The 15,774-nt window shown below is 39.9% G+C and overlaps 2 long non-coding RNA genes across 4 annotated transcripts; both read right to left on the bottom strand.

Moving 5' to 3' along the window:
• Positions 1-607: 607 nt before the first annotated feature.
• On the bottom strand, positions 608-7,396 carry LOC125696169 (uncharacterized). Of its 3 annotated transcripts, XR_007378209.1 has the most exons (5): positions 7,260-7,396; positions 5,639-5,734; positions 5,115-5,152; positions 4,085-4,321; positions 608-3,483 (listed from the first exon to the last, which is right to left on the bottom strand). It is a non-coding gene; the product is annotated as an uncharacterized LOC125696169 (long non-coding RNA). The 3 variants fall into 3 exon arrangements; XR_007378207.1 differs by having other exon boundaries at positions 4,085-5,152; XR_007378208.1 differs by lacking the exon at positions 5,115-5,152.
• A 2,577-nt stretch (positions 7,397-9,973) lies between these two features.
• Positions 9,974-14,560, bottom strand: LOC125696343 (uncharacterized). The gene is made up of 3 exons (XR_007378294.1): positions 14,460-14,560; positions 13,014-13,272; positions 9,974-12,349 (listed from the first exon to the last, which is right to left on the bottom strand). It is a non-coding gene; the product is annotated as an uncharacterized LOC125696343 (long non-coding RNA).
• Positions 14,561-15,774: the final 1,214 nt, after the last annotated feature.

Raw genomic sequence — 15,774 nt, 5'->3', positions numbered from 1 at the left:
CAGCCAGCAGCATTTTGTGTTATTTACTGCTGTAGGTGTATTAATACAAACGTAACCTTGATGACCTGTTCTATTTAATGCTCACTAATAAGCTGTTATGGGATCTCAAGCCCCCTGTGCAAACGCAAATTCTTCAAAATGAAAAAGTGAAATGATAATGAAAATGCTTCCCAGCTGTGCCAGAGGAACATCCTAAGGTGTGCAACATCCATCTTTTTCTAAGGCATCTCCTTGTGTGGCTCTTCTGCCTTCCTTTAGCCACCTCTTCCCCAGTCCAACACACACTTTCCCCTTCAGCTCTCATGCCATTGCAGACATGTTCATCCATTGTTGCAAACATCACTTTGGGGTACACCGACCCCAACACAGGCTGTCCTGCACAGGTCAGCCATGGTCCAGGCACACAGATGGACGTGTGCTGGCTCTAGCAGAGGAGCACACTGTGGGAGCTTGCATACTGAGGGAGCTCCTTCAGCTGGTACACAACATACCACAAGAAATAGCTATTGAGGAACAGCCTATAATTACTGCAGTGCTCATGCCCAGTGGGAGTTATATTTTCCAGCCAGCAATTCTTTTGCAAGGGGGGAACTTGGGGCAGTAGGAGGGAGAACACAGCCTTTATGCTTGCACCAGCAATGGTAAACTCTCCTCTCTTCTCAGAACAGTTGGGGACTGAGCTGCTGAAAGATTTGGTAGCTGACCACAATCTTCTTTTGGTTTTCCTATAGCTTTCACAGTGGTTGTACCTCAGGACATGACAAGTGCTGATCCGGTATTTGTTCAGGTGAACAGCCTCTCCCTCCCCATGGGTTCTTTCCTTTCCTTCTTATCTCATTTGAGAAAGGAGACCAGGAAAATGCAGGAAAACAAAAGGTGACTGAAATTAACGCTCAGATTTATTGGGAAAAAATAAGTATACTTCCAGACTCTACTTAATATATTACTTATTTCTCTTGTTAAAGTGTTTTGCTCAGTTCCATGGAGATGACAGAAAATGACCGAAACATGAGCTTGTTTGAAATGCTATTGGAGCACGTGTGCTTCTCAGGGTACAGAAAGTTCCCAATGCTCACTGCTTCAGAGGGAAAAGGCAGTCCTCCTTTTCTGTCATGTTGCAGTCCTGACTCACTGGAAGTTTCTTGGAAAGCAGGAGTGCATTTCCAGCTCTGTTTGTTCATACCAGCGTTCGTTATGCAACTTCTGGCAATGCAGTTTATAATACATTCCTTTACTATTTTTCTCTTTGTGCTGTATTTTGTATTATCATCAGCTGTTTTACTTTTTCCTCATCCTTCAAAATCCGGACATGCTGTTCTTAGTTTTCCTTTCAGAAGGGAAAACTAATTTACTTATTTATGTTCTCCTTATGGAAGTATGACTTTCATTACAATTTTTCTGACAAACTGAAGTGATGTCTCTTTACATCTTCATTGTTACACCTTAAAATCATTATTTGCATTTAAACATATTTTTCTGTTTAATTCCCTAATTTATGTTTCAAATCTAACACTAGATCCTACTTTTATCTCATTTTAAGACCTGCACCTTCAGTCAAACCAAATTACGATTGAGTACAGTTTTAAACCCAAATGTTAGTTAAATTTTAACTTACTTTTTTTTCTCTTTGTTTTCTCCTTTCATTTAGCTGAGCACATGCCCTGCAGTTTGTGTGTGGCATCTGCTATACCTGTCTTGTGCCATACCTGAGCAGACGAGGCAGCTCCACATAGAGAACAGAGTTATTTTAAAGGGGAATATCTTATGGAGGAGACAGATTTTTATTTTCTTTTCACCTCTGCTTGAAGCCTGATCCATGAAGGTCTAGAGCCAACCCCCTGGGCAGCCAATGTGGGGTGTCATTACCCTACACACTTACTTAAGTGTTTAGATTCTTTCCCGTGGTGAAATGAATGTGTTGCTGTCAATCTGAAATATGCTATTGATTGGCTTTTTGTTTTTAATAGTCCTGCACATCCAGTGGTTGGTCACTTTGGTGAAGGACTGAGATAGCAGTGCCTCAGCTCTGGGTTTGAGGCAGATTTGCTGAATCAAATGTCCATGACAAACTCTTTGGGAGAAGTGTCAGGCCAGTTTACAATCAATTGCTACAGAGAGTAGGAACAGCTGCTTCCCATCCTCTCCCTTTCATTTGCTGTTCGAGACAATTTTGGCTAAAATGGAAGAAATTGTAGGATGCCCATTAACATACATTACTTTATTTAGCACATGCATTTTACTCCTTTTTCATTTGTTTCTAAACTAGTCTTCATCTGCTGAGCTAAGAACAAACAAGTGAGTATGAAATCTGGCAAGGCAGCAAAGACAGGCAAATGGCTGAAGGGACAAGAGAAGGAATTTGCTTCAATGAGATTTTCAGCTTGTTACTGACATCAGACAAACCCTACAAGGCTCTCAATGCACCACTTGGAATAAAAATATTTGGAAACTGTACTTCTTAATTTAAAATATATATTTTTTAATTCTTCTGTATACATAAAACAGTGACAGTGTTGGACTCAGTTACCTACATACAGGTATGTAGTAACATCTGGAATACCCCAGATCTGTTTGGCTCCAGAAGTGCATGGGTAACCCCACAGGTCTTCTCAGCCCCATACAGATGTGTCTGGGGTGTTCTGGACCATCTCATATCCCATAACAAAGTGACAGTTTGTCAGCTGAACTGAGTTTTGAGATTCACCATCAGTATCTAGGCATAGAGAATGAACACCTGGTGAGAACTCTGTGTGAATGTAATGCTCAGATACCACTGTAATAGGTAATTTTTAATCTATATTTTATTTTTTTTAATTTTTAAGATGAGGTTTATGCATAACATTGATGTGACTTAACAACTTATTGGACCATATGTCACTTGGATCCTGGATTTCCCCTTGCCCTGTCTACCCTGCATGTCCAGCCAGCTGCTGATGCTAGAATCAGATGTTAGATGTTTGCCTGATGTTAGGAGATTCAGTGTGATGCTAATGCTGCTCAGGAGCAGTTCACAATCTCTGAGTCAAACACCTGGAGACATTCGAGGCCAAGCTGGATGCCAAGCTGGGCAGCCCTGGCTGGTGGGTGGTGACCCTGCCCACAGCAAGGGGGTTGGAGCTTAATAATTTTCAAGGTCCCTTCCAACCAAAGCTGTTTGATGGCTGTCAAACCCACCACTGTGTTTAGCTGAAGGTGTCCTGTGGGCCATAAAACCTGATGCCTCCATGTGCTCCTCTTGATACAATTGCCCAGATGTCCTCCTCTCCTGTTCTGAATGAGCATTAGGAGGGATATGACTGCGTCCTAGGAAAAGCTTCTCTCAGCCACAAGCATCCAAGATTTAAGCATTGTTTTTTTTCTGGGTTTGTATGTTCTGCAAAGCTAGAGCAGTTTTTTCAAAGACGTTCCAATACCTTCATCATGAACCAAATCTTCTTCTTCTTCTCGATGGGAAGGGAAATATGCTTATTCTTCCACATTTATCTTATACATGGAAAAGCAGAGGAAAAAAAAATATATATATTACCAATTACTCAGTGCCTTCACCTGGAAAAAAAATCTCTTGTGTCTGCCAAAATACTGCACTTGAATGTATATTTTAAACTGAACGTGATCCCTTTCCAAAGAATATGTCAATACTGCCCTATGACGTTTGGAAATGTTAGCATTCTTTCCAGAGAAATCTAGATCTACAAATGATTTCTTGTAATAACGAACAGAAATAGCTACATTCCTTTTGAAGTTAACATGGAGCCCCTCAAACTGTGGTGAATTCCCCCCACCAGAGTGTGTGACTAACAAATGTCCACATTTTCAGCTGAAGTCCAACACATGCCTATGTTATGCTAGCTATTTTCTAGACCACACATTTTTATCATTCATCAAAGTTTAGTGTCTAGGTTTATTTTAGCCCTTCACATAAATAAGATGAAAGCTCTAGATCATCAGTTCTTTCTGCTTTTATTTACTGGAAAATATTTCATACCACTTTCAGAGATTAAGATTTGGTAACACTTTATTTTAGCTGTCTTATTATTTTAATTTATGGAGTGTTCTCAGTAATAGCAAAGATCTTAACAGATACCTATGGTACAAAGTGGGTGAGCGCTGGTGGGGAGTCACAGAACCATAGAATATTCTGAGTTGTAAGGGATGGAAACAGATCATGGAGTCCAACTTCTGGCTCCACACAGCACCAGCAAAAATTAGAATGTATGTCCAAGAATGTTGTCCAGACACTTCTTGAATGCTGTCATGTTGGTGCTATGACCACTGCCCTGGGCAGCCTGTGCCAGTGCCCAAAATTAAGTTAATCCCAGATCTAAAGCAGTACAGGAGGAAACAGAACATAGTTAGACATATGTAATAATGCAAGATAAGCAAGGAATGAATACTGAAACTGGGAGCCAGGTGTTACTGGAGTAGAGCAATTTTAGAGCAGGTCTGTTAATAGAGATTGCACGTGGGAGTTGCTCACTGTCAGTGCCCCAAACCTGAGCATGAGAAAATGGTAAAACATCATAAAAACGTGCCCAACTTAGAACCAACTGTAGTCATTTCCATTACTTTCTTTTTTTTTTTTTAAATTCTGCATGGACTTTGGAGGCTCAGAATCTGATGTTTATCATTTTGGTAGTCAGATCAGTAAAAGAAAAACTGTGTTGTAACAAAATTTACCAAATCTGATATTGGAGGAATTCTGATGTCAAAGTGTGAATAAAATATTGATAGGATGCTGATTCTTAAGCTATCTTGAGAAATATAGGTCATGTGTCAGTGTTGGATGACTTGCAATTTGCTGTACCCTCCATGGCCTTCACGTAGGCAGCTGTATCTGAGTCTGTCCAGTAAGCATGCAGCAAGAAGACTGAATGCAGCAGTTTGATGTTTAGAACTGTTGTACACTTTTTTATGGATGCTGTAGGAATTAGATGTTCAGTTTGCAAGGAGTTTCAACAATGTGAAATGTCTTATCTGTGAGTTGAGTGCTTTACAGTCTCCTGTTGTGCTGAGTTAACATCCCGTAAACAGGAACAGCTCAACAGGCAGGAGGGGGAAAAAAGGGAAGGAAAATGTTCTTATTTAAAGGAGAAAGACAAGGGGAGGAAACCTACCCAGAAATTGAAAACTCCAGGAGTTCTGAATCTCTGAACTAAAAGGAGAAAAAAAAAACTGGCTAAAAATATCACAGGAATCCTTGCCTAAGCAAGCTAAGGTCTATTACATAACTGTGAATCCTGGCAATAAGTAATGCTTGAGCACAGTGTATTCCTACAGCACTGCAATCTGTCTGAGTTTAAAGTGTGTCCTGTTTCCATTTATGTCCAGGTGTGGTATTATTATCCCTGATACCAGAAACCGAGGTGAAATAAATTTATACTGCAAGTACTGGGACTTGTATGGATGAACAGCAGTTCACAGGAACAGAAGGAGCTTCTCCAGAAGCCATTCCTGTGCAGTGGATCACTCTACTTTAAAATAAATTCCATCCTTGGTGTATTTTTCAAAATGTTATGATCCAGAAGAGTCTGATAAAACGTCTTTTCTGGGATGGTGAATGTTGTGGTTTGCTGGGTGCTGACTGGAGTCACCTGGGATGTCCCTGGCATAGCAGGAAAAAAAAAAAAAAAAGGCTGACCTTACTGGCTGTCTTGCTTGGAGATCAGAGACATTTTTTCCAACGCTGTTGCTGGCTTCTGGAAGATGTTATTCAGTGCACGAGAGTGAAGGCTACCTGTGGAAGCCCCAGAAACCTTTCTATACCCTCCCTACTTTTCAGAGAGATCAGAACACATCTGTTTTGCCAGCAGTGTTCTCTTGAGGTTTCTACAGGTTATCCCTGTGCCATTCATTTTATCTAAAGTTGATTTTAGTCTTTATCCTCAAATATTCAGTGAAGAGTGCTATACAATAAGTCAGATGAGCAGATACAACAGTTTCTTGCATAAAATTTTATGAGTTTTCAAAGATGAAAAAAGGATAAGCAGCACAGTCATCACTTTGCAGTCTTTCCTGAGACCTCGTCCTCTCCAGGGAAATGACAGATCAATTCAAACATAACTCAGTAAAGTGTAAGACAACAAGTTCACTGTGGATTAAAATTTAATCCTTTTAATAGAAACTTTAAGTTACAAGGAACTTTTAGCTTTCATTGGATAGCTTTTCCTATTAGCCATGTTAGTCAAGTCTGGTCCAAGGTGGTCAGAAGAGGCATCGCTTCTCATGCATACAAACAACAAAACCAGAGCAACAACGAAGAAGGAAGCTCCCTGGCCTTATCTAGGCGAGTGCCCCCTCTTTTAGAGCTGTAATGCACACCTGAAGATCTGCCCAGTAGTGTGGGACCCACAACAGATGCTGATTGTTATTGACATAATAAAAAATTTAGCCAGACACGAACCAACCAGCTGACAGCTGCACAAGCAGTTTGCTGGTAGCTTCGGAAAGGTCATGGAGCTACATGAGGTTTAGTAACCACCCCTTCCCTTGATAAGGCACATGGCCAAGGGAAGTTATAGAGCACAATTTGCAATTGTCATAGATAGGGCAGTAGGATCTCAGAGTCAAAAGGGATGATTAAAGGCTTGGGGAGACAGCATAGCTAGGTCGTATTTATGCATTAGAGAAGCTGACAACTGCAGGGGACTGATTATGGAACTGTTGGTCACAGCTTCTTTTAGCAAAACTGATTTTGCTGGGGAAGAGATTAAAAAAGTGCTGCAGCTCCTAAGTACTGCTGTCTGGTTTTGATGGACAACTAAATTGCTCTGCCTTAAATAAATATTAAGTATGACAAGGAAAGAGATTTAGATCCACCATCAGCTAAATCAGTGCATAGAAATTGATGGAAGGCTTTGAGATAAAATTATTCCTCCCTTGCACACAGGTGCTCAAGATTTTTTTCTGTTGCCTCTGTGTATTTTTCTGTTATGTAGTACGTTTACCTTCTGCTGACTGAAGTGTGGGCTTCCATACCCTTGTCCTGACCCAGTTCCACCAAAAGGATTTTTCTCCACCTGATGATGGACTCAGACTCCAATAAATGCTATTTGCAGACACTCTCACCAGGAGAACTGGAGTCCAAAATACATTACAAGGCACACTTTCAGAAGAACTTGTAAATTATCTGCTTGGGACTTGTACAAACAATAGGTATACAATTGTACAATCAATAGGTGTACAACCAACGGGTATACAGAAGTTAGGTTTAGTAAGATTACTGTGGTGGAAAGATAATCAAAACAAATAGAAATACTCACCAGTGTTGTAGGCTCATAGTAAACTCCACAAGGAGCAATCTCCAGAAAGACATCCTTACTCAGTGGCAGTCAGCACTTAAACGGGATCTAGGAGAGATCTGACTTTCAGATTATTAGCATAGTAAGCAAGTTTTCTGCTTCTCTGCATGACCTGAGTAACAAATACTTAGGTGTACAAAAGTTTTTGCAAAAAAGTTAAAATATAACCCAATAAGGCATTTGTCCAACAGAAGCTGTAATGCCACAAGTGCTCAGTGAGAGTACAGCACTAGAACTTTTGTAAACAAGCTCATTAAGGGCAGCATTATTGAAGAAGTTGAATCTGCTGGCTGGGTCTTGCCAGTCATCTTGACAGAGGAGAGAGGCAGGAAGAACTTGTCTTTGAGAGAGAATGAAAGTAGCAGTGACTGCTGCTACTTTGTTTGTACATGCTGTCAGTGAACATCTTAGCAGTAAAAAGTACATAATGGAAGAAAATATGTTTTTAACATCTGTTTTATCATTTTCTACTATTTTTATGTGGGAAATCCCTTGAATGCTACAGTAACTAACATTAATGAATTAAAATAAATACAAATAAGTTCCAGTTTGTTCTTATCCAATGTGTATTTTTATTTTCTGATGAGAAAATGATCTAATTTTATCTGAGAGCTGTAGACATGGTCACTTCATGCAGCTGACAGAGTTTATTAGACAGTATGAAGAATCGCTGCGCTACTGCATGACTATGATGAGCTTCCCCAGCACTGAAGCATGTTCTAGGCTGGCAGCTATCAAACCTTTCATTTTGTGGGCTTAACTGTATCAATTTTCCCTTTTGCACTCCTCCCTTCACCACTTCTCCCTATCCCATACTCTTCTGCTTGGCCTGTACCTTCAATGACTGTTCATTCCATTAATGCTGTTCATCCTGGTACTTAAAGCCAACTTGTCCCCTTCAAATTACTTCTGAAATCCCTCTCAGGGCTGAAGTTGTTCTCCAGCAGGGCTGATGCTCCAAAGTCAACAAGTTCTCAGCAGGCTTTTATCCTGCAGTGCCCATCCCAGACCTTGGCTATTTGTGTCTGGGAGACAGTGTGCACTTCACCACCATGCATATCAATGTCATAGGTCCCCATGACTAGAGAGGAAGAAACTTCAAATATGGTGCAAACTGTCCTAGGAGAAAAGAAAAGCTGCAAGGACAAGACGCAATGGTATAGCAATTCATGTTATTTATAAATTGCATGGTTGTTATTTCAGTGGGGACACGCCACCACTAGCTTGATCCAACAAGTATTAGCAAACATTCTTTGCACTCTCTGTAGTGTGGAAGTGTTAGCAAACTTTGACTCCATTTCTCATAATGCTTGTAATTTCCGTGTAATCTGTTTTCTGTTATTTAATAAGTTCCTGCAAACTCATGAGCTCAATTCTTTTTCAGCTTTCAAACAGATGTTATCTTCCTTAAAAATGATCACATCCCAAATGCAGTAATTTTAAGTGCACATTCACTGTGCAGTCCAACACTTCTTGGGTTTGAAATCACATTTTATTACAAGCCAGAACAGCCGTATCTTGAAACAAAATGTGGATGTTGTTTGGAACAGGGACTGAATACCAGATAGCATTGGTCTAGGACGGACTGTGAGGATGAAAAGTCATTTTCCTCTTCTTTCTTTTGTCTATACCATTTGTGTAAATTGACATTTAATTTTTCCATACAACAAAGCACTTCTTCCACAGGACAGGTCACAAGCCAGTCTATCTTCCAATCTCAAGATTCATGATTATGTGTTGTAAGAGTTGGGTTCAAATGTGCTGTCAGAGGAGAATTCCTTTGTTCCCATCTCTCTCTATGGACATGCCTTCCCTATCACTGAGTGCTGCCCAAGTGTGGACAGGTTGAGGCCTTCAGAGCATGAATTCCCAATATTCAAAACCTCAGGATTTTGTTGATCTTTTCAGAACTTTATAATCATCTAAGTGTGTAATTCCTTAGTGCTTTTAAGACATTTTTCTCTGGGTATGACCAAAACACAAATGGGACTTACAGCTTGGTTCTGGCCATGGAGTTTTTGGAAAACAGAGAATTTTGTTCCAAAAGTTTCCTTGGTTTGATCTAGGAAACTTATGCTGCCTCATAGGAGATGTGGCATCTGGACTGGTCTATAAATGCGTTCCCTTTCAGCAAGAGGACTGATCATTCTATAGACCGGTCTGAGGGCCTTATATACAACATTTGAATTGAAATAGAGCATAGGGCTTGTGAGTATCTATAACTGCCTCCTAGAAATGCCCCATCTCCATGGCAGGGGCTACGCTGCCTGGAGCAAGCACCTCCAGTGCTGGCAGTGAGCCACATTGCAAAATGCTTTGGTTGAGCTGTGTACACAGAAGGAAGACAATCTGCCTTCTCTTTCTCCCTCCCTTTTTTTTCTTCATGCTCTTTCACTTTGTCATTCATGATGGATAAATCTGGCAGACAAGGGAAGAAACTGATTTTTTGTTATTATCAGCCTGAAAGAACATAAACTTTTGCAATTCTCTTGTGTTAATGTTGTGCAGCTGTTTGTCTGACTGTCAAGGAGCAAAAAGATATTTTAAAGCTCGGACTTTCGCAAACAATATACCTCTGATTGCTTTTCAGACAGCTCAGAAGCAGCCTGGTTGCAGATATGGGCTGATTCTGCCATTCAGGACGCTTGCAGCTGAGAAGCAACAATCAGTGTAAAATGGAAGCTGGTGTTTGGTGAGAATCCAAACCCAAGTAGGGAATTCAGGAGCACCAGGAGGTTTACCTCCATATTCTGGGTTGCTAGAAAGTAGGCAGAACTACAGAGTAACATCCCTCGGTCTGCTCTTTTACATACATTACAGGTTTTGTTACTCTCATATTTCTTGTCTGGGACTCCAGCTTTCTGTGCAAAGGCCGGGGCCATACAGACAGCCCTCAGCTGATAACCACCCCAGTGATCTGCAGAGGTGCCATGTTTCTCACCTGCAAGGACCCTTCCTCCCAGATAACACCGCTATGGCCTGCTTTCTCAGTCATACTTCTGACCCCAGCACCAATTGGAGTGACACTGAAGTGTTATAGGAAACACTAAAGTGAGTGCTGTTGCAAGTAGGGAGAATGACATTCATTTTCAGAGGATATGATTTCTTTAAGTGGATTTACCTTCTGATGTTGTCTGTTAGATTTTAAAATTACCATTTGCAAATTCTTCAAATGATACTTCTGAAGCATAAATACTAGTGCTAAGTTTATTACCATTATGAAAGGATTAAACAAGATCTTCATTTTCCATCAGTTTGGCTGGCCTGATTGTTCTTTAGGCCCTCTCCCCTGCACAACACTCTAGAAGGAAATTCTGACATTAAAAATTAAAAAAAAATCCTGTAATGTTGTATTTAATTTGAATGAGAAGTGAGAGAATGGGGACTACTGCACAGCGTGCCCCATGCTTGCAGTGTCAGAAGAATCATGTCACTTTTCAGCAAAGTAGAATTATTTGGCTCCAAAGTGCCAGCTGTAATTAGACTTTTCTTTTTAAAAGAAATTCCCACTGTGTAGGCAGGATCAGCTGCTTTCTTTGTGAACTCTGAGATCGCAGAGCCACTTTTCCCTTGCTCCCTCTGCTTCCTTTGAAAAGATCTGTTTCTTTGGACCGAATTCATCCATTTCCATTGTATATGTAGTACAAGACATAATTACTATATAAGAGCTGGAAACTCAGAAAGGCTTTATTTTGAAGGCTTCTGCCTAAGGATCATTGTCATCTGTAAAAAGTTATGACTGCATTGCTATGATCTGTTAGATGAGCAAATAGGAACATCGTTATGCACTTTAAAAAATAACTGTGTGAACCTAATCCTGCATTATGGTAGTGCTCATGAGTTCCAAATTAAAGCAGTAAATGCAGCTTAATCTTTTCCTTTTCACTTTCAAAAGCCACAAAGATATTTAAGCAGTTTCTATCTGTCAGCTTTCAGTGGCAGAGGATAATCTCATGCAGTTGGGGTGAAAGGCATTTTTTGTTTGTTGATTTGAATTAGCAAGAAGAGAAGGAATGATAGAAATGGCAGTGGGGGTCTTGGAAGAAGAGAAAAAAGAGGAAAAGCCATAGGGTGGTCTGGGGGCATAGGGGAGAACATAGGCACAGCAATAAGAATACTGAGGAAGGAACACGAGCACTGGAACACAAAGAATGAAAGCCTTTAAATGAATTTTCTGAACAGATAGAAAAGCACTCCAATATTTGGAAAAAGGGACAGAAAAGGAAATGCAAATCAAAGTATGAAGGCTGTAAATCAGAAGGGTGGTGGGAACATCCCATAGAAAGCAAAGAGTTCAGTTGGAGGAAGGGACCTGAGCAGAAGGCCTGCAGAGGTGAGAGCCCAGGAATCAGAGCAAGAGGAAGAACGATGGGAGCTGAGGAAAAGCTGAGGGGTGGCTACATGGACTCAGCAAGAACCAATGTCAGACCTTTCACATTTCTTCCTGCAGCTTTGCAAATGAGAGAGAAGCAGAAGATACCCTGTCTGTACCTGAAACAAGGCTTTAACACTACTTCATAGAGTGCTCTCACTCTATGCAAGCTTTGAAAATAAGTTTCTGAATACAACAATAGGCTGAGGTGTAAAACAGGCTGGAAACTGCTAGTCTGCTCTGATAATCAAGGGGGATATTTCACAGCTTGTGCTTATTATCTGCAGAAGGATGGAAAGGGAGAATGTTAATTAAATGGTTGGAGATATGAAGGTGGGAGGAGTGAGCTGGAGGTTTTACAGCATGATCAGAAAAAAAGACAAACTGGCATCACAAAAAAAAAAAAAAAAGCTTAAAAATTAGGACACACTTTAGTAAGAATAAATCCTGGTGCTCACTTTTCAGGTAGGTATAATGAGCTACTGTTCAAGAGAGACCAGAACTAGAGATTTAGACACTGGGTCAGTTTTCTTCTCTCCTTGATGTTCTCCAGCAGTTTTTTAAGCACAATGTATTTACCATCCATTGACTTGACTCAAGGTCACAATCTTCTTCCAGAACTACAGCTAGCAGGTCTGGAGGCCAGTTTCAGCTATTATTCTTGCAAAATTCAGTTCCCCTGGAAAACATAGTAATGAATCATTAGCAATCCCAGAAGAAACAAGGTCAGAATTGCAAATTATCACAAACCCTATCCTTCAGGAAGTGATTTTAATAGTTTTGTGGGTTTTCTTCTTTTGTAAATCAATTTGATAGCTTGATTTAATTATGCAATTTTTCGTTTTTTCCAATTACCATTTTCAAGTCTTTTTTTCTATGTTAAAGGTCAATTACAGCAACAATTAGAAGGTACCTCACTCTCCTAGTAGAGATCAGCATTGCCCTTCTAATACCTACTTTTTTGGCTAACCTGGATTGGAAAAATATTCTTGCCTAGTACCAGTTTCATTTATAATGATGGGCTTCACACTTCAAGGACAAGATCTCTCTTTAGACACTTCTGTCCACTGCAAGTTTCTGTGCCCAGAAAGCCTGGGAAGCATTGCAGATTCCCCCCAGGTCAGCTCATTCACCAGGATCTCACATCTTGCTGCCCAAATAAGGCCTACTGGGATTAAAAACATAGCCACTGTCCTCTTTCAGTCCAGATAAAGTTTTATATGTCAACCTGAATGAGGATCCAGATGCCAAAGACAGAGTCTGTCCTGATAGGTTGGATATTTGCATTACAGAACAAAATCCAGTAATTCTAAGTGGACAAAATGAAACTGTTCTGCACATACCAAGTCCACATAAAGCACATCTCTGCAGTATTTGTTTTCCACAGTGGGTAAGCTGTTGTTTGAAACTGTAACATGGAACCCTTTGAACATCAATCTTAGTTGCTGTATGCTATGTCCAGAGGGAACTATCTTTGGTCCATCCACTGCTTGTTGCTTGCCTTTAGTCTGCAGACTCTCTATGTTTTGTCTCATGCTTCTGAACGCTTTCCTGGATGCCATTGAAGTAAAGAAGTTGGTATTTCACTGGCAGTTGGTTATTCTGAAAGATCAACAGCATGCACAAAAAAAAAAAAAAAAAACAAAAAACACAACAAACAAAAGCATAAAAACCAACTCAACTCCACAGCAAACATCCCAGCCCCAACAGAATCCAGTTATCTGGAGTTTTGTGCCAGCTTTTTTCATTTGCCTCAGGAGTAAAGTATGAGCAAACCACTATTCTCAATTGATAGACCAGCTCTTACATACCCTTATTTTCTGCATGAATTAAGTCACCTTAAAAAAAAAAAAAAAGAAAAGAAAAACACCACATTATTGCCTTCCTACTTAGAAGTCTGCAAAACCACTGATTTAAATACTGTTCATGGAGATATTAGATGAGATTTTTTCCCTCCCATGTTGATAGCTCTAATTACACTTTTAGATAAACTTAAAATAGATGCATTTACGTATACACTCAAATGAACTTCATTAGAAAAAGTGCAAGTAAGAATACTTCAAGTCATCTGCTTTTTTGTTTTAAAAAAACCTTTTCACATTGTGTTCCTCTTAATGACTGCTCAAGAGGAGTTTCTTTTAAAAAGCATAAGCAATAGAAGAACGTGGATGAGCTCCCATGTGCCTTTTGCATATTCCTCACGTCAGGAACTTCCTATTTATAAAGAGCAGTGCAAAAAGCACCACTGGGTACAGACGCATGCGTATTAAATCCAAATTCTGTGTTAACAAAATGACTATTTGAAGCCCTTTATTTCCACTGAGCTTTTACCAAACAAAAAGCAGTTGACAACTGAGGACAAAAAGCCCTGAGCATTTTTGTTTGTCAAATTGACTCTTTAGCAGATCTATTAGGAAATCAGAAGCACAAGAAAAATGTAAATTGCTCCAGGCTTTTGTATTGAATCTTCTGTAACCAGAGGCCTTATCTGACCTTCACAATACACACATCATTCATTAGCCTGACAATCAGAAGACATACTGTCAGGTATCATCTTTGTTTTAGCATTAGTATTACATTACTTTTTTTTCCTTCTTATTGTTCTTTACTTTCTTATGGCCCATTACCTTTATTAATTAAAGTAATTTACTGATACAATGTGAAGAGATAATAATATATAATTGATGTATAATCAGTGAATACACAGACATTATAATTAAGAACTATACAGGAAAGTTAAGCCAAGTAAGATTATTGCAACAGGTAGACAATAAATGGAAAATGCTTACCAATGCTGTAGGCTTACAACATCCTCCACAAGAAGTGATCTGTATGAGATCCTTCCTCAGTAGCAGTCAGCTCTTAAATGGCCCTAGGAGAGGCACAGCCAGGCTCCACCTCTTCCGGCAGCACAGCTGAATTGCCTTCACCTGTGCTCCCATGGCTGACTCAGTGCTCGCCTCAGGTGGTCCAGCAGAGGTTCAGGCCGTGATTCAGCAGTTCCCATACAGAAGTTAATAGAAGCATCAGCCAAATTACGAGTCACAATTTAAGTCAGTATGTGAAATGCATGCGAATGAAAAATCTGTAGTGAATAAACCCTTTTGTATTCATTCCTTGGGAATTCACTTGTCATTCGCAAGAGTCACAGATGGCTCCTGGACTAGAGGCAATGGCTGAAACAAAACGTGGTGAAGAAAATTAATAGGTGGAAGAAAAGAACTTCACTAAATCATTCAATCGTTTGTCATGGAGAGAACCTGGGCTTTTCAGCTCCTGTAGAAACAAAATAAAAGTCTCCTAATTTGGATACTGATCTCCAGATTAGGGCTGGCCAAGGATTTAGAAATAATTTCTCTCCACATGAATGAGAATTGAAGCAGTGAAGAGATGTTGATCCCTAGTACTCCCTCCATTATCAGAGGGCACTTTAAACCAAGTTTCTTTACTGTTAGAGATGACAGAGGGGAAGTTCACAGTCAGCCTTGAGAAAGACAGATGGATAGCACTGTGCAAAGTATTGCTATAATTTGTATAATATTGTGTTATATGTATGTTATATGGGATAATTGGTCTAAAGAATATACACTGGTTCTCATCATACAAAGGAATGAATATATGGAAAACTTTTTTTTTTTTCTTTCTTTTTCTGTAAGTGGTTGTGAGCAAAAGACCAGAACAGGCAGACAAGACACTACAGTACAATGTGTCATTGCTGTATGGCCATAAGAACTGAGACTAGAACATTTCACAGGCATTTAAGGACACAAGAAAGAAGGCAAGGCTTACCCAATTCAGACAAAGGATCTGGGTTACTCAGCCAGACTAAGTGGAGAGAGTTGCATACTTTAATCTGTCTAAATGAAGGAATCTCACTGTGTTGTGAGATCTTCCTGATAGTTTCTGTTTTTTTCCTATTGTCTCTACAGTTACTGAGTGACCAGATCAGAAATGGACTTGTAGAAATAGATATCAAATGCTGGTGAGATGAATCCCAGCTCTTCTGGAGCTACTGCTACTACACAGCTGCTATCTGCAGGTGAGGGTGGGGAGTAACACTGATGGGTCGCTTAATGCAGTGTATCTTTGAGTGCTGTTAAAAAT

This window comes from Lagopus muta, chromosome 7 (assembly GCF_023343835.1).
Source record: "Lagopus muta isolate bLagMut1 chromosome 7, bLagMut1 primary, whole genome shotgun sequence".
Classification (NCBI taxonomy): domain Eukaryota; kingdom Metazoa; phylum Chordata; class Aves; order Galliformes; family Phasianidae; genus Lagopus; species Lagopus muta.
The sequence above is the reverse complement of the archived record's forward strand: the minus strand, read 5'-3'. Positions and strand labels throughout refer to the sequence as shown.